Source organism: Balaenoptera musculus, chromosome 10 (genome assembly GCF_009873245.2).
Source record: "Balaenoptera musculus isolate JJ_BM4_2016_0621 chromosome 10, mBalMus1.pri.v3, whole genome shotgun sequence".
Lineage (NCBI taxonomy): Eukaryota > Metazoa > Chordata > Mammalia > Artiodactyla > Balaenopteridae > Balaenoptera > Balaenoptera musculus.
This window is the reverse complement of record NC_045794.1, coordinates 93,837,435-93,858,285: the sequence shown is the minus strand read 5'-3', so window position 1 is coordinate 93,858,285 and position 20,851 is coordinate 93,837,435. Positions and strand designations below refer to the sequence as shown.

Below are 20,851 nucleotides of genomic sequence, written 5' to 3'. Positions count from 1 at the left end.
CTCTTTATATTCAATTCGGATGGTTCCATGGTGGGCAAGGGGCAGGGGTTTTAGTGGGGAATCTTCATTATTTGTCCTTCTGGGTTCCGTGTCTTATCACTGCTTCCCGCCCTCTGTGATCATAGCCCTTGGTTCCAGCATTGGAAGCACAGCAGAAAATCTGATTTTTGGTCTGGATCCAAAACAGGAATATGACACCTCATACACGGTCAATGTGTGTGTGTGTTTCTCTAAAAGAACCACTTAACCTAATTTCCTTAGCATCAACTCGAAATGCCATGTAGACCGAGTGAAAAAAAATTCACCTAAGTACAAAGGGTAGGTCTTGTTATTCACCTTAAACAGCCCATGAAGCTTTTCAGCAATTTATGGGTTCCTCACACTCTCACTCCTCTGTTTTCTAAGCCTGCAGAAGGGAAGATCTCCCTGAAACCTGTCCTTGTGGCGATACGGCGCGGGCAGTGGGGTCATTTGGATGTGAACCACATCTGGTCAACTTAGGACAAAGGGTGCTTGTTGGTGGGCTGTGAGAAGCAGCTCCCAGGCACTGCCGGAAGATCCCAGGGTTTGGGATTCAGGACAGGGGTCCAGGCAGCTGGAAATGCCTGCCCATCTTCTGGCACTGAGGCTTTTGGGATGGTTCTGCTTCAGCTGTTTTTCATGTCCATGCGCCACTCCACTCACGACTCAGTTAGCCCAGCCGGGGGCTGGAGGAGGCACCTTGATTCAAATTCTACCAAGACTGTACATGGCAGTGGGGAGAGAGGAAATTGGGAGGCTGGTGGGAGAGAGGAGAGATGCTGGGTTCCCACAAAAACCCCCTAATGTTCGCTTTGTGACTTTTTAATGAGAATAATATATGTTAAGGGCCCTGCACGGTGCCTGGCTCTGAGTGAGCCCCATACAAGCTAGCTACTATGAGAGAGGTGACGGAGTGAGAAATAATTCGGGGGAGGACACATGTGAGAATGAACAATACGATGTGATGTGGGCTGTCATTAAGGCCTTCACAGACTGTTTTGGGGGCCAGTGGAAGAATAAGTAACTTGGCCAGCTCAGCTTAGGGGTGGTCAGGGAAGGCTTCATCGAGGAGGCAGCCTTTAAGCAGTACCTGATGATAGACTAGAAGTAGACAGGTAGGGAAGGAATATGAAAGGAGGAAAGTCTTCCAAGTTGAGGGAACAGCATGCTCAAAAGCACAAAGGTGAGGAGGTTATGGGGTGAGAGATTCATGGTATGTTCTGGAAAGGACAGATATTGGTGTCTGGGACCCAGAACATGTGTGGGGTGATACAACATGATGCTAGAAGAGTAAGGGCTTGACTGCAGAGGGCCTTATTTGGGCAAGGTGAGGAGTTTGGGTTTTATTCCCTAGCAGAGAGGGCGTACCATTCATCTCTGCGCCTGCACCCAAGGCAGACATCACCAATCGATCATGACACTGTCTGCAGGGGGAGCACCCAGGTAGCTGCTGCCAATGACTTGGCATCGTCATGCAAAATGAAACACATTGCATCCCTGCATGGGCTCTGGGGAGCTACTGGAGGGTTTAAATAGGCGGGTGATGAGGGAGGGTTGTTGCAGGTGTTCAGGTGAAAGACGGCAAGTCCTAACCTAGGACAATGACAATGGCGATGGGTGGTTGCTGCCCACATTTTTCTCAACCTTACCTGTTCAGCTAGAGATTCCAAGCGGTCTCTTCATCTCCACCCCTCAGGCCTGGCCAGAGTGCTCAGGGTCCCGTGTGTGTGTGTGTGTGTGTGTGTGCGTGCGTGTGTGTGTGTGTGTGTGTGTTTGTATTAGCTCTGGGCTCCATTGTGGGGAGAAAGGTGTTGTATTTCTGGAAATGTGCTAACCCATGTGGTTGCCATTAGCCACATATGGACATTTAAGTCTAAATTAATAAAATCAAAATTAAAAATCCAGTTCCTCAGTCCCACTAGACACAGTTTCAAGCACTCAACAGCCACATGTGGTTAGTGGTTACTGTATTGGATGATGCAGATATATAACCTTTCCACCATCGCAGAAAGTTCCATTGGACGGCGCTGGTCCAGAGAAAGCCAAGGCGGGTGTCCAGATCATGACCCTCAGTTAGCCCAGGTCAACTCCATCTTCTATCTGGTGGTGGTGACTAAGAGTTTGAAAGCCTTGCCAATTTATGTCTGCCTACTAAGGACAAAGTCTCCGAAGGGAGAATCTTAGAACGTTTCAGAGCTTAAAGCCATCTCCGAGCTAATCCACCAGGCCTGGAGGTTCCAAGGGGAAGGGAGTGCCCTTGTGGTGACCCCCAGCATTGTGCTGGGGACAGGGCTGCTTCTGTTACTCGCATTTCACAAAGGAGGAAACTGAGGCTCAGAGAGGGGTGTGACTTGTCCTTTGGCAGATGATGGGAAAGTCACGCAAACTGAACCAGAACAGACTGTTTTGCTGCGCGCTGCCTGGTGTTCCTTGGAATCATTGCTCAGTTTCTTGGGCCAGAGGACAACTGGTGGGCCTCCTGCAGTGCCCATTTCTGCAAGCCTCTGCACGGGAGAGCCTCAGCCACAGGGGTAGATTGGGGAGCTTTCTGCAGTTGCTCCCTAGATCCGCCAGAGGGCGCAGAGGCCGTTGTGCTTCCGCCTGAGGTGGGCGGGGCGGTGAGCGAGTCCTTCCTTCCAGCAAGGACTTTGGGCTGGGACCCTGCTTCTCGCCTGGCCCTATGCAGCGGATGAATAATGCATTCCATGTGGCCCCTAACCTCTAGGAGAGCTCAGTTTAGAGGGCAGAGACAACATAATGGCTTGTTTGGGTCTGCAGCAAGGGGCCTTGAAGGGTGGATAGGAGTGTGCCAGGTAGCCTGGAGTCCAGTTGTGGAGGGCAGAGGTGGAACGCCCAAGTCTGTCTCCTACTCAGAGAAACCGTGACCTCGGTGGCCTGTGTCTCAGCGCTTGTCTACTCTCCTAGCCTCATCCTGGACCTGCTTTCCTGTTCTCAGTTGACAGGAGGGAGGAATTTCTGAACAGAGGTTCTGCTCTAGTAATACCTAACTCCCTGGAGTTCCTTGCACACACCAGGTGCTTTCATGCCTCTGTGCCTTTGCACATGCTGTTCCCGCGGCCTGGGACATACTTCTCCACCTTCTTCAGTTGACCAACTCCTACTCATCCGTCGAGATTCAGCTCAGGCAATGGCTTTTTCCAGGGAGTCTCTCCTATTCCTGGCCTGGATGAGATGCTCCTTCTGGGAGTTCCTGCAGCCCGTTCTGCTGTGCACTACTTGAGGACAGGCACTGGTGCACAAGGCCCCATAAAAGTAATTGAGACGCATAGGGCTTGTCCCAGGCAGGGCTTCAACGGGTAGGTTTGCAGGTCCCAGGAGCCGAGAAGGCGCCTGTTTCTTCCTGCACGTGACATGAGCCAAATCTCCTCACCAGGTGCTTGTGTGCCCGTGTGTGTGTGTTGGGTGGGGGTGGGGTTGGAGGTATAGGCCCCGGATGTCAGAGCTTCTTTCTGCATCTCCCACCACTGTGTGTTTACGTGGGGGGCGGTGGCCAGAGAGAGGCTAGGGCTCAAAGGTCTTAGGAAGCGTCTCTGGGCTGCAGCAGAGACCAGTGTGCCCCTGGGCATACTCCGTGAGGGGTGGGGAAATGTAGTGAGCGGCAGCCCAGAGCCCTAGCCCAAGGGTAGAGAGACCCGGAGTCTACTACTGTCTCTGCTATCAAGCACGCTGTGTGACCTTGGAGGAGTCACTGCGCTCACCGAGCCTCAGTTGTCTCGCCTGTAAAATGGGAACGCATCAGCCACACTTCTCCGGTTGTCAACGGTTGAGCACTGGAAAGGCGAGCCGGACGGCTGCCGAGGATGGGGTGGGGGGCGGGATCCACCCGTCGTGGGAAGACCAGGGGGCTCGGGCGTCTTCGGGCGGGCGCTGGGGGGCGCTGCGCACCTCCGGCGGCCCGCCCCGCCGCAAGTTTGCCTCCAGCTGTTGAACGAGACGGCGGCGGCGGCGGGACCCGGTCCCCGCGGGGTGAGCGGGGCTGGGGGCCGGGGCGTGCCGGGGGCTCAGCCGTCCGCGGGGCCGCGGGTGCAGCTGAGGAGCCAGGCGCGGCCCCCGCCCGGCGGGCGTGTGTCTGCGAGCGTGCGTGTGTCCGTGGCGGCCTCGAGCCGGGAGAGGGGGCGGGAGGGGTCTTGCTGCGGAGAGGCCTGCGGAAGGCGCGGAAGGCGCGGAGGGCGCGGAGGGCGCGGAGGGCTCGGGCGGCGAGGGCGGCGGACAGACCGCGGCCGCGGCCCCTGACGCACGCTGCGCTCCGGCCCCCTCCCGGGCGCGGGCCCCGGCGAGGCAGACGCGCGGCGGCGGGCGGCGGGGTCTGCGCGCACACGGCGGCTCACAGACACACACCGGCCGCGCCACAGACACACGCCACGCACCGAGCCGCGGCCGGCGCGCCAAGCCCGCCGGGCACCGCGCGCATCGCCCAGCGCTCGCACTCGCACTCGCCCTAGCGCGCAGGCCCCGCAGCCGCCGCGGCCGGAGGCGGCGCTCGGCCCGGAAACCGGCTGGGGCTGGAGGTGAGTGAATTCCTCCGGATCCGAGCGCCCGCGGCCGGCGGAGACGGTGGGAGTGGGCGCTGGGACCGGAGGATACCCCCTCCGCCAGTGGGGGTGGGGCTTGGGAGGGGGACACAGCCGGGGGAGGATGAGACGGGGAAAGCCACCCCCGGCGCCTCCTGGGTCTGGGGATCCCCGTGAGACCCCCGGAGGACCACCCTGTGCGGGGGGGGGGGGCGGTGGTGGTGGTGGGCGGAGGCAGGGGTGGGAGGACGAGGAGGACGGTCGGTGAGGTGAGCAGTTTCGAGGGGTGGTGCAGAGGCTTGATGGTGGACGGTCGTGCCAGCCAATGCCACAGCGCACCTCTCTGCCCCCATCTTTGCGAATCGAGGGCCCTCGCTCCCCTCTTTCACGGAGTGCTGCCGGGTCAAGGGATTCATCTTCGTAGCTGGTAAGGGGGGTTTGATTGGTGCGGGATGACAGCTCCAGCGGGAGGGGGCCAGGGTGGGGCTTTCCCCCCCTTCCCCGCAGGAGGGCGATGGGTTTGGTAAGAGGACCGGAATTGGGGAGTGGAGGCTCCCAGGGGGTGGGAACCCTTGCAAAGGCTTTGCCCCTTTCTCTGGTGGCGCTGGTGTGGGGCAAGGAGGGAGGCAGCCCAGGGAAGCAGCAGAAATCGGCAGACTGCAGCTCTGGCAGGGCCAGGGCCACTGCCGGTGTGTGTGTGTGTGTGTGTGTGTGTGTGTGTGTGTGTGTGTTTGCATGTGTGGGCTCCAACAACTGGCAGAAGAGAGGGGCAGGGGGGTGGGTGTGTTGGCTGGTGAGGCAGGGTGTGCACGTGGGGAAAGATGTGTGTGCAGGAGTGGACCCCGTGCTCTCTGTACACACACACACACACACACACACACACTCTGTTGGTGGCTCAGCAGGGTTTCCTCGGAGTGTTTGGAGGGGAGAGGGCTGGTGTGTTTGTGTGTGCGCTCAGGGAGTTCGTGTCCAGGACAGAGGCGGCCAGGCTGTGGTGTGTCAGGCGTGCCCAAGGAGGGAGACGACAGGGGATGGTGGCACTCACCCTCTCTGGGCTCAGCTTGGGAGAAATGGAGAAACGTGGTACTTGAGGGCACTTTCTGCAGCTCTGGGCTCCCTGCTGTGTCCAGTCCACCTGGACCCCTCCCACCCCAGGGGATGCCTCTGGAGGGCGCTTCGATCCCCTTGCTGAGACACAGGTGTTGGACCGGAGTGTGTGTGTGTGTGTGTGTGTGTGTGTCCGGGCTGCGGCTGTTGGAGGAGAGAAGCTGGGGGGAGGAGGGAGGTGCTGGCAGCACCTGGAGGAATGTGGTGGAAGCTGCAGGCCCCAGGCTGCCAGATTTAGTTACTGAGGGACATTTTCATCTGGGGAGCTGCCTCACCCGGGGAGTAATTTGCATGTGTATATGTGTGTGCCTGGCTCGCACACCTGTTCTCAGGGCCTGTGGGCACCTGTGGGACGTGTCCTGTCTAGGCCATCAGCAGGGCATGGGGGCCTGCACATGTGTGTAAACGTGTGTCCTAGGAGAGGAATGTCTGCGCACTCGCTTGCGCACACGCACACACACACAGGCACCGTCCGTAAATGCCTGTCCTGAATGAGCTGTGTACATGGGTGGGGACCTCTGGGCCATCGGCCCCTGGGCAGGAAGAAAGAGGAGTAGTTGAAGAGGGTATCAGGGAGCAGTGTGTGTGTGTGTGTGTATGTGTTTATGTGTGTGATGTCAGTGAGAACCTCTGGGTGTGACATCAGCTCCAGGTTGCCGGTGACGTCACTGGGACAGCAGTGTGAGGGGTCACCCCCAAGGACCGGGTGATGTCAGTGGGAGGGTGAGGGAGGTGTCCCGGTGAAGCTGTGTGGCTCAGTGGGGTCACATCCCCTGTGTTGTGAGGGGTGAGAAGGGGAGAGGGATGGAGCCTGGGGGTGAGCAGTTCCTCCCAAGAGGTCCCATTTCCTGAGTGGATGTGGGACCCCTTTCCGTAAGGCCTGCACTCCTAATAGCACATCTCTGCTGCCTACCCCCCGACCCATGGTGTCCCCCCTCCCCCTCCCCTGCCTGGACCCCGCGAGTTCCTGTTCTCCACCCCATCCCAACGGGGTCGCACAGACCCTTGGGCGACTGTGTTCTGGTTAGTGAATGTATGTGTAAGTGCAGGTGACAACAGAAAACGGCTACAGCGAGGGAGCCAGAGACCTTAGGTTCTAATCCCACGTTGCCTCTCTGTGTTTTGTGGTTTAGGCATTCCCGTCACCTCTCTGGGCCTCAGTTTCTTGTCTGTCACTTGGAAAGTGGTTAGGGAGGCGAGGGGGGATTACAGGAGATCGTGGGCTTCCGGGGGGCCAGATGCCCAGCACATGATAGAAGGTCAGTCCACGTGAGCCCCATCCCCTGGCCTCCTGTCCCCCAGCCCAGAGCAGCTGCTCCCCTGTTTTGCTTTAAGTCTGGCTTTGTAAACAACTTTCTTTTCTCTCCTTGGATCCTCACAGCAGTCCTGTGAGGCTGGTAGGCTGGCTATTATGTGGCCATTTGACAGATGAGCAAACTGAGGTCCAGAGTGTAAAGTAAGCTGTTGTTGTTTCATTCCTTAGTGAGAACTCCCCTGCTTGGTGGGTGCGGGGAGACCCATTTGATTGGCAGGGCACTCTCATTTAACGGAGGGACAGGGAGCTCTGTGCAGTGGGGGCAAGGAGTGGGAAGTGCCAGGGTGAGGGGCCCAAGGTGGAGAGGTCAGTGGCTGCAGTAGAGGCTGCCTCCTGACTCGGTCCAGTGTCTGCTTGTTCTGCCACCCCATGAGATTCCGAGATGGCCCGGCTGATAGAAGTGGCTGCATCCAGCTGCTAAGCCACCTCTAGTGAGGTCAGCCAGGGGTGCTCATCAGAGGCTCTGTGCCTGCTCCCCAGTATGGCTCCCTTGTCCCCTGATATCTGGTGGGGTGGCTGCTGTGGAAGTAGACCTCGTTCCAGTGACACCTCTGCTGTGTCCTGGCCGTGTGTGACGCGGGGATCAGCTCTCCTGTCTGTCTGCGAGGTGGTAGCTGCTTGCTTTGTGGGCTTGCTGCGCGCGCGTGAGAGTGTGGCATCCCCGCGCAGGGTCGGGAGTGCACCCATCACAGCTACTCTCACCGCTTCAGCTCCCGTGCCCCTGAGCCAGGTCCTGTCTCCTGCCACCTGTCCCCCACCAAATCTGCTACGACAGTGCGCTGTGCAGACACGACAGCCAGGAAGCAGACTGCCTTGAAGCCCAAGCCTCCTTAACAAGTCAGGCCTCTTTGGGGACAGCGTTAATAGTCCAGAAGGTTAACTCAATCCTCTGTCTCCTGCTGTCCCAGCCCAATCCCCTATTAAATTAACCTTCTTCTGGCTCAACTAGCACCTGGGGCAGAGGCGCTGCCATTAGTACTGGGGATGGTGTCGGGGGGTTGGAATAATAGAACCCCCTCCTCCTCCTCCCAGCTCTGCAGATGGTCCCCAGGGAGGCCCCAGAGAGCCCCTGAGGGCTGGCGAGCCACCTGGGCAAGCTTGCATTCAGGGTGCCGAAGGAAGGGCGCTGGTTGCATGATGCTGCTGACAGCAATAATTATAGTGATAATAATAATGATATTAGCTAATATTCATTGAGTGTGTACTGAGAGCCAGGCCCGGTGGGAAGCTCTTTATAGGGGCACTCATTTAATCCCACAAAACCTTCTGCAGTAGAGCTATTATTATTCCTCATTTTCCAGATAAGAAACAGAGAGGTTACAGACCAGCTCAGAGCCACACAGCAGTGGAATGAGGACTGGAAGCCCCACGGGTGGACTCTTTGCATCATTAACTGTTAACTGATGAACCCCTTTGCTAGGGAACCCTGGGCATCTTGGGGTGCCCCTCTCTCTGAGGGACCTCTCAGGGCCTTGCTTTGCTTATCTGTAAATGGGGGCAGTGCAGGGAAGCAGTGGGTGTGGCTGCAGGGAGAGAGGAGCAGAAAGGCTCCCGGGTCTCAGTCCCCTCTCTGCATTCCTCCTGTGCCCCCTCCCTCCATAGTGACCTGTGACGTTCCCAAAGGTAGCTCCTTGCTCCCCGGTTCTCCCACAGTGCTGGGAGCACAGTGGGTGCTCGGTAGGGGCTCCCCTCGGAGATGGAGGGGATGCTGCTCCAGGATCAGTATCTCCCCCAGGCCTGAGTCTGTCATGGCCTCAGCCGGGGGCCCCTGGCCACTCGGCCACACTCTCCCTGTCTCACTTGTGGAAGAGCAGGGGCTCAGGGTCCAAATTCTGCCTCTTTTCTTCCTTGATGTGTGTCCTGGGCAAGAGAATTCACTTCCAGAAGGTTCTGTTTCCTCAATGGAAAGTGAGGGTAGTGGTACTGAATTTCTAACTCTCCCGGGTTGGTTACATAAGAGAATGACAAGCGTGTAGCATTGTCTGGCACATAGTAGGTGTCAGTTAGATGATTTCCCTCCCCCTTCCCATCTGTCTCCTTTATTCATTCCTGGTTCCCTGGAATGGGGCTTGGGCTGCGAGTGTGTGTGTGTGTATGTGTGTGTGTCCATCCTTCCCTCTCTTTTTAGCCTCCACTTTCATCCCCTGAAATGCATAGAAACTCTTTCTTGGAGCCAGGCTGGGGGGCCCAAGGAAGCATGAGAAGGGCCTGGGAGCTGCATACCCCACAGCTGGAGCATGTAGAGGGGCTGGGGGCGGCAGGGCATGTCTTTGTGGGTGTGTCTATGCGTGTGTGTGCACACTGGTCACCACCTCTCTCAGGGGCAAGCGGGGAGCCATTCCCAAGGGCCCAACCTTGTGTCTCAAGCCTGACTCAGTTTCCCTCCCTGGCCTATTTCTATCTTTTCTCTTCCCCTTGGATCTTGGGGAGACACAGGCTGTGGGGTCAGCCTGCCTGCCAGCCTCCCTTCCTTGCCCTTCTCATTACCTGCGGGGGTCTCCTGTCCGTCTCTCCCACCGCGTGTCAGCTCCAAATGGGTAGAGACAAGTGGGCCCTCAAAGAATACTTATTGAACAACTTTTTTTCATTTACGTGCTATGGAGGATGGGCTGATGTATTTTGTATTCAGTCCACATACACACACACACACACACACACACACAATTATAAGTATGTCTCACCCAGGGATAACTGCTATGCCCAGGACTCAGGTGGAAACCCCCAGAGATGAGCTCCTGTCCTGAGGAGACACGAGACACCTGGACCATCTTCCAGGTGCCCGGCGTGGGGACTGCACGCAGTAGGGCTTGCTTGACAGGCGGTCCCTGTTAGGCTGTGGCCTGACTGACTGGGGGCTGGTGCTGAGCCAGCCTTGTAAGCAGGGCTGGAGAGGTTGGGACGACTTCTGCTCTGGGCACTGTAGAACCCCCATGATTGCACACCTGCTACGTGCCAGGCACAGGGCGAAACACTCTCTATTATCTTGTTTAATTTTGGCTGGAGTATTGTGGAAGAGGTCCAGCCGGCCTCTGGGTAGGGGCATGCCAGGTGGAGACCATGTGAGCCGAGGTCTGGAGGTAGGAAAGCCCGGAGTGGATTTTGGGAAGATGAGTCTGGACATGTAGTTTGGGGATCAACCACACAACAACCTAAATAACACTAAAATCTGGACTAAGAAATCCAGCATTATCCTTTTTGCCAGAGAGTGCCAGAGTCTCTGGGTGTTTGTTAAAATGCAGATCCTCGGGCCCTGCCTGCTGAGATTTGGATTCAGTATGGTGGATGTGGAGCCCAGGAACCTGCATTTTTAGTGCATTTCCAGAAGATGAATTCGCCCATGTTAGCTGGGTGGATGGCAGCTGAGGGGGCTGCTGCATGTTCCTGGGGATCTTCCGGACTCCTCCCACGCAGCCTGGGAGGCAGCAACCCGGTTTCCAGAGGAGCCTGAGCTCAAGGAAGTGAGGTGCCCTGCCTTGGGTGACACAGCAGCAAGACCGAGACCGATACTGACTAATACTAATAATCTTCGTGTTCACTGACTAATGTTCTAAGCTCAAGGAGTCCTTCAGTAAATCCTCAGAACGACCCTCTGCATCATCCCTGTTGCACAGAGGAGAAACGGAGGCAGAGTGTGCGGTCACAGTTCAAGGCCTCACTGCTGGGAAAGGCCTGAAGTGCGGTGGGGATGAAATGAGGCTGGAGAGGGCCTCCCTCAGCATCTTGGACGGAGCTATGCCCTGATGCCCTCCGTCTCCCTTCCTTTGGTGCGAGGGCGCGGGTGGAGCTGAGCCTGCGGCTGTGCGTGTGAGCAGAGGCCAGAGGCGGGGGTGGAGGGGGGAGCAGAGAAGCCTGGACGAAGGCGGAGAGCCAGGAAGGCGTCCCGGAGGAGGCGGCGACGCAGAGTCTTGTAATGGTGGCCCGAGGCTGTTATCCAGTGGGCGCTCTGGCCGCGGCAGGTCCGGGTCTGGCGGGCGGCGGGGTGCGTCAGTCCCCGGTGCGCGTCCCGGGCTGGCCCACGCGGTGCACGAGGGCGCAGCCCCCCGCTGGGCACGTGCGCGGCGGCGGGGTGGGCGGGAGCTCGCACACACCCTCCGCCCGGGTCCCCCGTCCCCCGCCCGCGCGGCAGCGAGGCCCCGCGGGGTCCCAGACCCGCCGGCCGCCGCTCTGCTGCGCCCGCGCCCCGCGCGGCAGGCCCGGCTGGGTTTCCGCCTTACTTCCCTGTGCTTAGAATTTGCAGCCGCGTCCCCTGGCGCTCGCAGCCAGTTTCACGGCCTCTGGGCTCGGCGCGGTGCTCGGGATCGTAAACCGGGCCGCGCGCGGGGAAAGGGGACGGAGGGGGCGACGGAAACGAGGACCAGCCGAATTGTTGGCCAGGGGGTGTGTGGGTCAGGTGGGTGTGGACGGCGGGGGGGCGGGGCGCCGCCGTGAACTGCCCTGGGAGAGCTGGGCGGATGTGCAGGCGTGGCCATGTGTGTCCGGAGCCGGAGCCGTACCCGCTTTGGGAGCTAGCCTGGGACATGTATGTGTTGGCCTGTGAGTGTTTTCAGGGACCCCTGTGCCCGTGGGCATGTTTGTCTGGGCGTGTATGGTGAAAACTGTGTGTGTGTGTGTGTGTGTGTGTTGGGGGACCGTCCCCAGTGAGTGGGCGCCGGTGTGTTTCTGTGGGTGTGTTGACATGTGTCTGTGCAGTGTCCCCAGGCATGTTGGCACATGTGCTGGTCTGCAAGTTGGGGCAGACACCCCTGGTCTGGGTTCTGTGGGCAGCTGGGTACAGTGCATCTGAGTCTGTGTGCACATGTGTGTCGGAGGGAGTGTGAAATTCTGGTGTGTTGGTTGCTGTCTGGATGTGCCCTGTGGCTGCTGGTGTGTGTGTGTGGGGGGGCATATAGTGTGCAGCCTGGGGTGCGTCCCATCCCTGCTGCCACTGGGCTCAGGGTCAAGTGTGAGCCGGGTAGCTGGGGGGAGGGTGTCCCTCCGGACCTGGACCTGGAGCAAGCTGGCTGCTTCCTCCTCCTCTGCCTCTGCGTGTGGGTGGTGGATTTGAGGTATGGCGTGATGGGGGGCGGGTTGGGGGGGCGCCGAGAGTGTGTTTCTGTTTTGTCGCTGCCGCTGGCTGCCAGCACTCGGTGGGTATACATATGTTGGTGAATGGCAATGTCGAGGGGGCCGAGGTGTGAGCCCCTGCCTGCGGGGGAGGGCCAAGAGTACCATCTGGGCTGATGGGGTGCGGGGCCAGACAGAGAGAGGGGCCTCCGCGGGAAGGGAATGAGTGTGTGCGTGTGCACGTGTGCGCACAGATGGAGGGCAGATTCGGCCGAGGCATGTCAGTCTGGGAGTCTGTGTGTCTGTGCACGTGGAGGTCAGGCAGGTACGTTGCTCTAAGGGTGTGTGAGCACGTATGGCGGGTGGTGGGGCAGAGGTATTACACCTGGTGGCGCACAGGCGGGGGGCCCCAGGGGTGGGTGCCAGTCCTTGCAAAGTTCTGAATAAGAGATGTACTGGGGTGGGAGAGGGGTGCTTGTTCCCTGCAGCAGAGGGGATGGGGCCCAGCTGTAGGAGGGAGTGGGCCGAGCGGGTGTTGGGGTGACCAAGAGGAGGGCGGTGTGGTTGGAGGGGTGTATGTGGGTGCCGGGCATCAGGTCAGCGTGAGGGTGTGTGTGGCCATCCCCACCTGGGTGTGTGTCTGTGACCGGGAGTGAGGTGTGGGGCTGGGACAGTCACTTAGGAGGACCATCCAGGCTGAGAGGCCCAGCAGGGGGTGAAGAACACGGGATGGGATGAGGTGGGTGGGAGTGGGGGCCCTTTAGCTCCCAGAAAATCTCTCCATCTGTTGCTTGCACCTCCTGCCCAGGGGCCGTGGAGGGATTGGAAGAAGCCCTGCGGCCCCTGGCTCCTCCCCTCTCCTCACCCGAGAACCCTGTGGGGTAGGGTGGGGAGTCCCCAACCCTCCATCTGGGTCTTGAGGCCCTTCCCTTCCCTCTTTCCTGCCCCATCATCTTTCTGTCTCCATCTCTCTGCTCTCATCTCCCTCCATTCCTCCCCTTCCTCTGCCTCCCTCCTCTCTCTCACACTGATATTCATTTGTGGTATATTCGGTTACCATGGGAAACCTAAGAAAGAAGTGAGTGTACCCTTCAAGACTTCAGCATTTTTCCCTCCTCCCTCCCTCCTGCTGTCCCCCTCCCTCTCCTCCTCTCCTCTCCCTCCCTCCCCTTTCTCCCCCTCGCCTCCTTCTCGCAGAAGGAGAGGACTTGGGTGAGGAGCGGCTGCCGCCCGAGCTGGGCCAGGACCTGAGACTCCATTGCTGCCGCCGCTGCTGAGACCAGGCCAGGCACAGAGCTTCGCTGGCCGGAGGGGCTCCCTCTGCCCGCAGAGATCTGGTAAGGACAGGGTCCTCCTGACGGTGTGTGAGTGTGTGGCTGTTGTGAGCACGGCTCACGTGACCTGGCCTTGAAAACCCGTGATGTAGCCCAGCCTCTGCCTCGTTTGTCCCTTCCTGCCCTGCCTCACCCCTGCCCCCAGCTGCTGGCACCCCAACTCTGCTCCCCCCCAGCTTCCCTTCCACAGGGCCTGTGAGGCAGCTGGCCGTGGTGGGCCTTTGGGGGGCTGGAACAGGTCCACTGGGGAGGGTGGGGAGGCAGCTCCTGTTGGCTCAGAGACCCCACTCCTGCCCCTTTGCCCGGCTGAGAGCCTGAGCCTGGCCTGCCTGCACCCCAGCAGGGCAGGGGGCATCTGTGCCCCAGCTGGGGGTGGTGGGACCAGCCTCCAGGGGATGGCCTGGGAGAACATGGCCTCTTCTGTCTCAAGTGGGGGCCTTTCCACGTAGAGAGGGACAGACGGAGGGGCCGGGAGTGAGCTGGGAGCAGGGGAAGCGCCAGCAGAGTCAATACCAGGCCTGATCCAGTGTCATTGAATTTGGGAGGAGGCAGGGGAGCAGTGTGACACTAGGAGGCCGCAGGCAGGCCGCCGGCAGGAGCTGTCCTGGCTGGGGCTGGTGGCTGCCCTGGAGAGGAGAGGCCGAGGCTGTCACTGTCACCGTGGCTGTGTTGGTGGTGGCCACGTGGAGGGAGCTGTTGTCCAGGCGGGGCGCTGAGTGACGGTGGTTGCTGTGGCGAGGGAGCCGCCTCTGTGGCATTGTGGTCTCCATGGAGAGAGGAGGAGACAGAGGGAGGAGGCTGGCTGTCTGGGCTTGCTGTTGGTGGTTGCTAAGGAGAGGGAGATGCCGTTTCTAAGATGTGGTGGTCCCCGTGTGGAGGGGCCGTGGCTGCCAAGGTGTTGGGGTTCCCTGGGGAAGGGCTGGTGATGGGTGCTCTGGAGGGGGCTTGTGGTGGGTGCTCCATGGAGGATGGGGTGGGGGGGTGATGGGGGAGGGGCTGCTGCTGTGGACTTGGTATTGCTGGCACAGGCTGAAGCAGGGTTCTTTGGTGGGGGCAGTGAGGCACACTGGGTGGGTCTGAGCTGTGCTCCCCACGTACGTTGCGCATCCTGCCCTGTCCAGGCCAGACTGGGGCCCCTGCTGCACCACTGGCATCCCTCCTCCCACTGTGGCCCGTCCTTCCCTCCCACTTCGTGGCCAAGCTCTCCTGCCTCTGTTCCTTGAGCCCTCTCCCTCCTCGGGCACTTGGAGCATACTAGTCCCCCATCTGGACGCATGTTCCCTCCTTGTCCCCAGATGACTTCGTCCCCATCCTTCGTGTTTGCGGAGCTCTGGGAAGCCTGGCATTGATGCCTGCCTTTGAGGTATCAGATAGGGGAAGTGACTTGCCCAAGGTCACACAGCATGCACGTGCTGGGCCTGGGATTTGACCCTGGGTGCCTGCCTCCCCAAATATTCAACTCACTAGGCCTAACTCCTCCCCCAGGATTCCGGCCCCCCCCCCCCACCTCCCGCCATTCAGAGTTGTCTCTCTTCCCTCAGTCCCCAGGTATTCATTTCATTTTAGTAACAGTAGGAGGCAGCGTGGAAGAGCACAGAGTTCTGAGTTTGAATCCTGGCTCTGTCACTTACAGCTGTATGACTCTGTGCCTCAGTTTCCCCTTCTGTAAAGTGGAGATGATGCACATGCCTCTCGAGGTTGCTGTCACTTGGGATAATATCTGGATGCTCTAGTTCCTGGCACCTAGTAGACTCTCAGTAAGCGGTAACCACCACCATCATCGTAATTTCTTTAAAAAATGATTTTCTGACATGTCTGGGGTGGACAAGGTGCCTTCTCACCAGAGATCTGCCTCATTTTGTCCTTTCCTGTGTTCACTGAGCAGCGGAGGTATTGACCTGACATCAAGGAAGCAGGAGGCGGGGCTTGGAGAGGAGGAGGGTCATGCAGCACCTTGGTCGTGGAGCCAGGACGGAACCAGGTGTGGCTGGCTTCCTGTCCGGTGCTCCCTGCCTGCTTGCTCCAGGGGCCTGGGTGTGCACTTTAATCATGTGGGCCTTGTCCCCTGGGCTGTGCCTGAGCCCCCAGCCTCCTGGCTTCCTCCCAAGGGCCCAGCGTTCTGCCAGCTCAGCCAGCCCTGGCTGGTGGTACCCTGGGAGTATCAGGGGAAGTCTGTTCTGTCAACCTTGGCACCACCAGGGGACAAGCCAGGCAAGGGACTGAAAAGGATATCCAAAGAGGGACTTTTTAGGGGTTTGGGGAGTGACAAGCAGGATGTCTTTTAAGTGACAGAGATCTGAGTTCAGATCCTGCCTCTGCCACTGTCTAGGTGGATGGCCCTAGGCATGTTTCTCTACCTTTCTGGACCTCAGTTTCTTTTTTTTCCTTTTTTTAAATAATTAAAAAAAAATATATATATATATATATATATTTAATCATTTATTTTTTGGCTGCATTGGGTCTTAGCTGCGGCACCCAAGATTTTTCAGTGCAGCACGTGAGCTCTTCGTTGTAGCGCACAGGCTTCTCTCTAGTTGTGGTGCACAGGGTCATTAGTTGCGGTGCGAGGGGCTCTCTAATTGTGGCACACAGGCTTAGTTGCCCCACAGCATGTGGGATCTTAGTTCCCTGACCAGGGATCGAACTGGCGTCCCCTGCATTGCAAGATGGATTCTTAACCACTGGACCACCAAGGGAAGTCCCTGGACCTCAGTTTCTTCATCTGTATAATGGGTATGATAAGAATCCCTACCTCACCTTGCCAATGTGAGGCAGGGGAATGAAGTTAAAGCACTGGGCCTGGTGCCTGCGGAGGTGTTTCCTGCAGCAGCAGCTGCTCTCTCTAACCTGTCAGCCTTCTCACCTTTCTGGCTGACTTGGGTAAGAGGAGAGAGAGAGCAGTCCTGGGTGGTCCCAAATGGCAGAAGTGGGACCAACCAGGCACAGACCTCAGTTCATCACAAGAGACTTTCTAACAGAGTTGTCTTGGGATAGAGAGAAGGAGGTTCTGAGCACTCTAAATACAGTGAGACCACAGAAGGCTGGCAGGAGCACAGAGTTTGGGATTACAAGACCCAGGTTCACGTCCTAATGTTGCCCTTTATGGGCTGTGGGATCTTGGGAGCCTCAGTTTCCCCACCTGCAAAATGGGAGGAATAATAATGGAACAAGGGTTACTTTGTTTTTTAAATTTTATATATATATATATATTTTTTTTAAGTTAGATTTTAATTTTAATTTTATTTTTAAATTTAAAAAAATTAACTAATTAATTTATTTTTGGCTGCATTGGGTCTTCGTTGCTGTGCGCAGGCTTTCTCTAGTTGTGGTGAGCGGGCATACTCTTCGTTGTGGTGCACGGGCTTCTCATTGCGGTGGCTTCTCTTGTTGCGGAGCATGGGCTCTAGGTGCGCGGGCTTCAGTAGTCATGGCTCGCGGGCTCTAGAGCGCAGGCTCAGTAGTTGTGGCTCATGGGCTTAGCTGCTCCGTGGCATGTGGGATCTTCCCGGACCAGGGCTCAAACCCGTGTCCCCTGCATTGGCAAGCGGATCCTTAACCACTGCGCCACCAGGGAAGTCCCAAGAGCAAGGGGTACTTTAAATGAATTCAGGTAAGTGGAAGAGGCCAGGCATTTTCCCACACGCTCCAGGTGTCATTGAATTCCCCAGCCTTTGCACTTGCTGTTCCTTCTACAGGAGTGGCCGTTCCTTCTGTGCCTGTTGCTGCTCCCCAGGCTTGTGGCGTACGTGGCTGTCTCCTGTTCTGTCTCATTGTCACCTCCTCAGGGAGGCCCTCCCTGACCACACTGTTCATTGCTGTCGTTCTTCCCTCTCTCTTTGTTTCCTTCTAGCCCCTACCACAACCTGTGCTATTTTGTTTATTTGCTTGTTCATTATCCACCCTCCTACCGTGAGAGCTTAGAGTATCAGCTCTGTGAAGGCAAGAGCTTTTTCTGTCTTGTTCCCTGCTCCATCCTAAGGGCCTTGAATGGGGTCTGGCACATAGTAAATGCTCAATAAATATGTGGTGAAGGCGTGGGCTAACCCCGCCAGCTACCCTGGGAAGTCATCTCATCATTTCCATTTTACACATGAGGAAAGTGGCTCTAGGGAAGCCTGGTAAACTGCCTGTGAACATGCAGCTGGAAGTAGGTGGCATACCTGGCATTTGACACCAGATTGGGCTGATTCCGGGTCAAGTGCTTTTCCTGCTGCGCTACACCGCCTTGCTGGGGAGCTTTGCATTTTAGGTTAGAGAGTTTAGACTTTACTCTGAACACAGAGGCAGAATCACAGAAAGGCTATTAAGTAGGGAAGGGTCCTGCCTGAAGGAAAACCTTTTGTTAGCAGCCAGAATTGTCAAAAGAAATCAGTTCAGCTGCTCACTACCTGTGTGGCCTTAGGCAAATTAAACCACGCTGTGTCTCAGTTTACATGTCTATAAAATGGGGATACTATCTTGAATCAGTTCAGCTGCTCACCACCTGTGTGGCCTTAGGCAAATTACTTAACCGCTCTGTGTCTCAGTTTACATGTCTGTAAAATGGGGATACTATCTTGGCTGATCTGGGCTGGCTTCTGGGAGGCAGTGGGCTTTGACCTTTGATTTGCAGCCTTGGCTTCAAGTCCCCCTCCCCAGGGTGGAAAGAACAGCATCTGCTGAATCACCCTGGTCCCGGGGGCCTCACTGCTGGCCCTGAGGGATTTGAGATTTTGACTTCTGAACAGGGGATATTTTAAGTGCTTGGGACAGGCCATTTTCTGCCCTAACAGCCTGGGCTCTCTTGTCCTACCCCACCCCCACCTCCCTTAAAGAAAGAGAGAAGATCAGAGAGGAGAGAGAATGTTTTAATTGAGCACCTACTATGCACCAGAGCCATTCCTATTTGTATCCCCTTTCACAGTCACAGCAGCCCCTGCAGAGTATAGTCGTTATGCCCATTTTACAAATGACCAGACTCAGGCTTGGGGAAATTCTCCATGGGGCACAGAGCAGGAATTTGGACCTAGGCTCGTAGGCTCCTGTCTGCTTTGTCTCAGAAGAGGGGAGAGAGTGATGGAGGTGCCCGGGATGGGTCTGCTCTGGGGTTACCCAGGGAGTGAGCTATTGGTCTCAGCCCCCTCAGGATGGAGCTTAGAGTGGCCCCGATTTCAGAGGCTGGACCTTGAGGGGTTGCGGATGGGCAGACCGCTCCCACCAGCCTGGCTCCCCCCACGCCAACTGCTGGCAGCCTCACTAGCCCCGGGAATAGATCTGGCCTTGTGTGCGGTTATCCCAGTGTCTCACTCAAGACCCCATTTGTTTGGGGAGGAGAAAGGGGGGTCTGTGGTGCCCAACAGAGGTGGGATTCATGGACAGGGCCAGGGCGGGGGTAGCCTGCCTGGTACGGGCCAGGCCTGGAGGAGGGCCAGGAGGGAGTGGGAGGAGGGGGCTGGGGCGTGGCCTGGGGTCCTGCCTGGGGCAGAGTCTTGGGCCGGGGGCTGTGTGGATGGAGGTGCGGCAGGAGGGGTGTGGGAGTCCCACTCTCATGACTCCTGGTCTGAAGGAAGGAGAGCATGTCGCTCTGTCCTGAGGGAGCCCCAGGTGTTAGGGGAGGTGGGGAGAGGCCGTGCCATCAGGATCCTTGTTGGAGGGAGACACAGCCCTGACTCCAGGGAGTGCCCAGTCTGAGGGGAGATAGAGCCTCGACTCCCAGGAGCCCCAGTCTGAGGGCGGAGGCACTGTGGGTGTTCTGGGCTCCATCTGCTTTCTGAGTGCAGGAGGAGAGGATGATCCCACTGAGTGGCGTCTCCCCGAGTTCTGGGAAGCCTTCCTGGAAGAGGCAGTCCCTGAGGACTGGGAAGGGGTTGGATTCAAGGCAGCACCTACAGGAGGGCCTGTTCTGTGGTTGGAAGCAAGGCCCGGTGGGTTAGATCCTGATTCTGAGTGGTCATGTGCACCTGAATCTCAGTTTGCTCATCTGTGAAATGGGGACACTGCTGGGCACCTGGAGGGGATGGGATGAGATAGGCTTGGAGGGAGGAGTACCTGTAGACAGTAGGCCCACAGGGCTATTGGGGGCTGCGTGGTGAGTAAGGCCTGAGGAGTTCCAGAAGCTGACAAAAGCCCATTCCCCCACCCCCTGCCTCCACCTGGGGTCACAGCTCAACTAACCCAGCTTCAATCTTTACCGGCATAGGAGGGAGGGCAGACTCTGGGCTGAGCTGTGAGGTGGAGACAAGAGCTCCTTCTTGCCTCCAACTTGCTGTGTGACCCTGCCAAGTCCCTCACTCTCTCTGGCCCTCAAGGGTTGAGTTGGGGCCAGCCAAGGACCCTGAGCATCCTAGCAGGAGACAGACCACAGAGAGGGGTCAGCAAAGCACAACAGGTACCCCAGACGATGGTGGCTCAGGGGCCCTGGAGCTAGGCAGAGCCTGGGGGAGCAAGGCCTTTCCTGCCTCTGCCAGACACTCTGGGGTGCTGGCTTGGGGACAGCAGGTCAGAGCAGACAAACTCCTGGGGCTATAAAAGGGAGTGACACAGTGGTCAAGCATGTGGGCCCAGGCCTAGGGTCAACTCCTGATTCTGCCCATAACAAGTGCCTCAGTATCCTCATCTGTAGAATGGGAATAAAAATAGTACCCACCTCATAAGGTGGAAACTCTAAAGTGCTTGGCACTGCACCTGGCATACAGTGAGTGCTCAATAAATGCTGACTCTGCTTCTGGTGGTGGGAGCAGGCAGGCAGGGCTTCACGGCCATTCCAGCCACCACCTTTTAGGCTGTTGAGGACAGGCTGTGGCTTACGGAATCCCAAAGCCTGGGGTGCTGGGCCAGGAAATGTGGGGGTGTCTGCCACCGTGGCTCTTCCCACTCTCCCCAGTGCCTGCTGAACAAGATGCTGTGGAAAGAGCCAATGAATTTCGGAGAAGGCAGCGTGGGTTCCATCCCAGCTCATTCATCCCCTTGCTGCCTGGCTCTGAGCAAATCATTTTCTGAACCTCAGTGTCTTCATCTATAAAATGGGATCAAGGGCCTTCATGAGGATTAAGTGAGAGGATACAGGAAGGCAGCATCCATCTGCCCCTTCTGTACAGATGCGTGTTGGTACCTACTGTCTCCTGTAACTGCCCTGCTCTTCCCCTCTCTGATTTGGTGCTGAGGTTGCTGGCAGGGAAGGGGCTTTGGAGACGGAGTTCCCAGCTTGGTTGAGATGGCAGCTGACCCAGAAGCTCTGTCCTGGATTCAGGAGGGAGCTTGGGGTGGGGGCTGTCCTCGGGGACCATCTGGGCTTCCAGGGAAGCTGCAGATGCTGAGGGACCCGGGGAGGGTTGGGAGTTGGGCTTTTATTATTATTATTACTAATTAATTAATTTTATTTTATTTTTGGCTGCGTGGGGTCTTTGTTGCCGTGTGCGGGCTTTCTCTAGCTGCAGTGAGCTGGGGCGCCTCTTAGTTGCGGTGTGTGGGCTTCTCATTGCAGTGGCTTCTCTTGTTGCGGAGCATGGGCTCTAGGCATG

The 20,851-nt window shown here is 57.6% G+C and overlaps 1 protein-coding gene across 1 annotated transcript in view; it reads left to right on the top strand.

Annotated features, from left to right (window-relative positions):
• The first annotated feature begins 4,468 nt into the window (after nucleotides 1-4,468).
• Nucleotides 4,469-20,851, top strand: part of ELFN2 (extracellular leucine rich repeat and fibronectin type III domain containing 2) — a 52,855-nt gene continuing 36,472 nt past the window's right edge. The window contains exons 1-2 of the mRNA XM_036864699.1: nucleotides 4,469-4,550; nucleotides 13,216-13,355. The gene's annotated coding sequence lies outside the window, so the exon portion shown is untranslated. The remainder of the gene's footprint in view (nucleotides 4,551-13,215; nucleotides 13,356-20,851) is intronic.